This window comes from Geotrypetes seraphini, chromosome 4, assembly GCF_902459505.1.
Source record: "Geotrypetes seraphini chromosome 4, aGeoSer1.1, whole genome shotgun sequence".
NCBI lineage: Eukaryota > Metazoa > Chordata > Amphibia > Gymnophiona > Dermophiidae > Geotrypetes > Geotrypetes seraphini.
The window spans coordinates 106,198,771-106,204,770 of record NC_047087.1 but is presented as its reverse complement, the minus strand read 5'-3'; positions in this window follow the sequence as shown (position 1 = coordinate 106,204,770).

Here is a 6,000-nt window from a genome sequence, read left to right as displayed (position 1 = left end):
AGACGCCATTGGTATCAAAGACAAGGTGCTGAACTGGTTTTGTGGCTTCCTTACATCCCGCACCTATCAGGTATGCTTCAATTATGAGCTTTCCGATACCTGGAGCAATCCATCCGGTGTGCCACAAGGGTCACCATTGTCTCCATTGCTATTTAACGTCTACATGTCCTCACTGAGCTTGCAATTAACTCAGCTGGGGATAAAACTATTCAGTTATGCAGATGACTTCATGATTATAATTCCATTTGATGACTATCTCAGAAACTATTCCCAAGGCTTCAGAAGCCATAAACATGATGGAGCAATGGATGACAAACTTCAAGCTCAAACTTAATTCAGAAAAAACAAAATTCTTCGTTGCTTCACCACATCCGTTTGACACCAAAACACCTCTATGCATCAATGAACGTAATCACCCCATCCAGCCCACCATAAAGATACTAGGTGTAACTCTAGATCAATGCCTAACCATGAAAGACCAGGTGGACCCCTTAATCAGAAAGGGTTTCTTCACTCTCTGGAAACTCAGATCCATTAAAGCTTATTTCGATACGTCGGCATTCAGAACCCTGGTCCAATCCCTCGTGCTAAGTCAACTTGACTACTGTAACATCGCCTACTTAGCCATTTCCCCCCCCCCCCCCCCCCAAAATGCGACATGTACAACTAATGCAAAATGCAGCGGTCAGATTAATCTTCGGACTAAAGAAATTCGATCATGTATCACCCTACTACCGGCAGTTACATTGGCTACCGATGAAAGCACGCATAAAGTTTAAATTCGCCTGCTTCTACTTTAAAGCGCTAAACAGACTTGCCCCTAAATACATAATTGACCTTTTCTCCTTCTCTGCCAAGACACAAGAGAAGCTCTCATTCCTACTTCGTTTCCCCCCCAGTTAGAGGTTGTAAACTGAAAAAACACCATGAACACCTTTTTTCACATCAAGCAGCATTGTGGGGTAAAGACCTAGATCAACTGCTTTCGCCCACTACCTATGAGGAATTCAGAAAACGTCTAAAAACTCAACTGTTCCTTAAGTATCTAGACAACTGACCCACTCATCTTCTTTCTCCTCCATAGTGATTCCTCTGTCCTATTAATATCTTTCTCAACAACGCATTTCCGGTCCTATTAACTCTCCTCTTCCCCCTCTTAAATTCAATCAATTTGTATCTCGCTTGATCTATTGTAAACTGCATAGAACTTAACGGTATTGTGGTATATAAACTGTTATTATTATTATTATGGATCAGACGGTGGGCGGTAGATTCCTCCTCCAAGGTGATCTTGATTAAATTACCATTTAAGGGACATTTACTCTTTGAGAAAGGTCTGGATGATCTTTTGGCCAGCATGCAGGATTACAGGCTGAAGTCTTTGCTAGACAGTAGACCTTGAGCCCCTAGGGAGGGGTCAGGTCATGGTAATTTTTGTGTTGCCAGACAATATCGCCAGTTCTCAGGAGGGCCTTTGGGCCAGAGACCCTTTGAAGGCTCCAGACAAAGATTTAGAGAGGCCAAGCACCTTCAATCTTCAGGAGCCCATTCCGCTGCAGCTCCCAAGAAGCAGTTATGACACCAAGCCGTCAGCTGAGCCTCCACACATTGGAAGGAGATTATCCGTCAGCCAAGCCTCCACACACTGGAAGATTATCAGCCTATTGGAGAGCGTGGGTGGAGATCACCATAGATCACTGGGTGCTAGACATTATACAGGAGGGGGTACAAGCTCAAGTTCTTTTGTCCCCTCTTGGACATTTTTCTAGACACTCTGGCTGGGAAGCCAGAAAAAGCAGCCAAAGTCCAAGCAACACTGCAAAGGCTGCGGATCTGGAAGCCATAGAGCCGTACCAGAGGTCGACTCAAGTTCCAGCAGATACTCGATATATTTCATAGCACCCAAGAGAGGCTTAGAAGACTGGAGGCCAATTTTAGACCTCAAAACAATGAATGTGACCTTCAAAATACCCCATTTCCTGATGGAGGTGTGTGTGGGGGTTAGGTCAGTGATTGTGTCAGTTGTGCCAGGAGAATGTCTTGCCTCCCTGGATTTGACAGAGGCTAAACTACACATTTCCATTTTTGTGTTTCCATATGCTAGAGCAACACTTCTAGTTTGCGGAGATCTTGGCAAAAGGGAGAATTAGAAGGCCTTGAGCATGCGCAGATGCATGCTCAAGGCCCAGCAGAGGCAGGAAGTTCTTCAAGCGGCACTGGCACGTCCTGTGGGCTGCGTGCCGGTGCCAGACAGGGGATAAGTTTCAAGTTGTTCAGGCGGGGAGGATGCTGGTTCACACGAGGGGTGCCGGTTCGAGCGGGGGGGAGCGATGCCAGTTCTCGGGAGGGGGGGGGGTGTTCGCAAATCGAGTCAACACTCGGTTTGCGAGACAAGTTTTGCGAGAATGTTTTGCTCATCTTGCAAAACACTCGCAAACTGGGTTACTCGCAAACTGAGGTTTGACTGTACTTATATATAGATAGAGTATATTTATTGTGATAATAGTTTTCATTTGAATATAGGCTTTATTATCTAATCTTTTGATTAGTAAAACTATTGAATTGTTTTGATAAGTCCTAAGCTTACTGTTAGTTTGATAATCAAGAAAGATATAGTGGCGGCAGAAAAGGTTCAAAGAAGAGCGACTAAGATGGTAAAGGGGATGGAACTCTTCTCATATGAGGAAAGACTAAAACGGTTAGGGCTCTTCAGCTTGGAAAAGAGACGGCTGAAGGGAGATATGATTGAAGTCCACAAAATCCTGAGTGGAGTAGAACGGGTACAAGTGGATCGATTTTTCACTCCGTCAAAAATTACAAAGACTAGGTGACACTCAATGAAGTTACAGGGAAATAATTTTAAAACCAATAGGAGGAAACTTTTTTCACTCAGAGAATAGTTAAGCTCTGAAACGCGTTGCCAGAGGACGTGTAAGAGTGGATAATGTAGCTGAAAGGTTTGGATAAGTTCCTGGAGGAAAAGTCCATAGTTTGTTATTGAAAAAGACATGGGGGAAGCCACTGCTTGCCCTGTATCAGTAGCATGGAACATTGCTCCTCCTTGGGTTTTGGCCAGGTTCTAGTGATCTGGATTGGCCACCGTGAAAACGGGCTACTGGGCTTGATAGACCATTGGTCTGACCCAGTAAGGCTATTCTTATGTTCTTAGAGTGCTCTATAGTGTTTAGTAATGGAGGCTTCTTTGGTAGAAGGATAGCCCAGAGGGATGGGAGGTGGAGGAAAAGAATGCTGAGGTTCTCTACAAGAATTCTCGTGAGAATGAATTGATTACCCACAGGTTCAGGAATAGAAATAACATAACGTCACTTGTATACCGCAAAACCATATGGATCCTTGCGGTTTACAATAAGCAAGAAAAGCGGAACATCAGTTATAATTTGACATACTAGAAAGAAGATTACCAAGAACCTAATCTTTCCTTATCTTCCCTCCCCTCTTCCCCAAAGGTGAGGCACGACCTTGGTGCTGCAGAAGCCCTGGATAGGTGTGTTTTCATCACACCACCTTGGTGCTGCAGAAGCCCTGGAAAGGCACGTTTTCACCAGGAGCCAAAGCAAAAGACAGCCCTCCTGGAACTGCTAGGCTTGGCTTAGAAGCCTGAAATGGCTAGGCTTGGCTTAGAAGCAACTTACAAAAGAGATACAGGTTTCATGTGGAGAGAACCATTGATGGCAGACTGGAACTGGGGATTTTTTTGGTTTTTACAGATACTGGTTCAGTGCATGCTTGTAAAATGAGAATTGATATGATTGGCTAGAGGTACAGGTGAGTGGTGTAATACTCGTCCTTGGGAACTCTGTTCAGCGGTTAAGTCTCTCCCTTTCAGTACCCTTCTCTACTAAAGCCAACTCCAAACTCCGTTCCTTCTCTCTTGCTGCGCTATATGCCTGGAACAGACTCCCTGAATCGCCATGCCCAAGGCTGCTTTTAACTCCTAACCCCCACTCATTGTAGGGCAGAGGTAGGCAATTACGGTCTTCGAGAGCCACAGGCAGGTCAGGTTTTCAGGATATCCACAATAAATATGCATAAGATAAATTTGCATCTCAAGGAGGCAATGCATGCAAATCCATCTCATACATATTCATTGTGGAAATCCTGAAAACCTGGCCTGCCTGTAGCTCTCTAGGACTGGAATTGCCTACTCCTGCTGTAGGGCATCCATGCCTGATGAACACCCTCTCTTTCCCCCCATCTTGTCATGTTTGTCTGATTAGATTGTAAGCTTTTGTGAACAGGGTTATGTCTAATGTACAGTGCTGCGTACATCTAGCAGCACTACAAAAATTAGTAGAAGTGATACTGGTTGTAATATTTGGTTTTATTGAGGATGCTGGAGTTGGCAAACAGCAAAAAGAAATAAAGGTATTGGAAAAAGGAAGAGGATAATGTAGGTGCAGATGGTATGGAGTTTCTAGGAGGTTATTTATATACCTCAGGAAACCTGCGGGTGGGAATCAGGCTCAATGGTAATTGGAAGTGGAAGGAAGGGCCTTGGCTTGGGTTTGGAAATGGAGGGGATTATGAGGAAAAAAAGGTTGGGATGCATGGGAATCACTGTGATATAGATAGTACGTACTTGCCTGAGAATTATCACAGTTAGTGTAACGGGTTTAAGTTCATCCTTAAAGTGAGAAATGTTGTTTGAGGATATAGAAAGATTCAGCATGGTTTTTCAAAAGACAAGCATGTGGGGATTGATTCAACAAGCAACATGTTAGAGCGGGATTCTCACAAAAAAATTACTGTGAATTAATCAGTGAACATGCAAATTAAAATTGCAGTCCTTCTGGATTAAAGTTTGACTCTTTATAGAAGAGGGAAATGGTGCCTTCAGTTGTTCTTAGGTCAACAGCATACAAAAAAAGAGATAGTGAAATCCACATAGCATGTATAAAGTAAACAAAAAAAAAAAATCCCACTAAATATTGGGTGGCTAACCACTATTCAAGATGGCAACCCACTATTCAAGAAAAGAAAGACTTCAGTCTGGGAGAAACATATTTTAAAGATTTTCATACTGTTCATAACCCAATTTAAGCATTTTCAATGTTAATTTTACACTTTTGTTAACAACTTACCTACAGTGAAACCTCTAGATTATCAGGAAACTTCATTGTTAGATAATTGGTTCCATCATTTTCCTTTGAGTGAAATTATTGGCTGTATGCCTTTTTAATTAATATTTTTTTAATGAAAAAGAAGCATCTGTTATATCAGTACCAAGATATGCCTTACAATCATCTCTCCATTACAGGAAATCAAACAGCCAAGGCTATTTTATGTTTTAAAAAATAATTTTAGGGTAAGGGTTTTTTTTCACATACATGAATTGATAGAAAGCATTAACATTAAGCACTGAAACTTATACAACATATACAAATACATACATATATATTTGTATTGAACATTTTATGTACAAACATATACAGTTTTACAGAGATCTCTCTAGACTACAATAAATGGACAAGTACAATCACAGAATTGCTGACCCTTAACAGCAAACTAGTAATTTGTAACTTTTGAAAATCATACAGAATTTGTAATTGATTTAATCAAGATACAACAATAATAAACTTTAGAAGGGTTTTTCTCTTCTGTGAACTCAGATGCTTATTACAAAGGAAAAGCTTGGAACTTTTATTTTTAAACACAAATGAAAAAGCATCTTATAGACTTACTGACATACTATTCCTACTGTGTTTGTATATCTTAGGATCAATGACCAAAAAGATATAGAGGATTAACAAATTAGGGGTAATCATGTAAACCTATTGTGCTGAGTTTCCAGTGCAGTCCACAGGGACTTTACTGTAGGTGAGAACACACATATTTAAATCTGGTTTCCCACTTTCCCAGCCCTCAAAGGAGGCATCTACTTTACTATGGACCATGTGTCATTGGAAGTGACAGGTGATAATCATTCTTCAAGGTCTCTATTTTGTAGGTTTCTGAGCTACAATATATGAGTGAATCAAT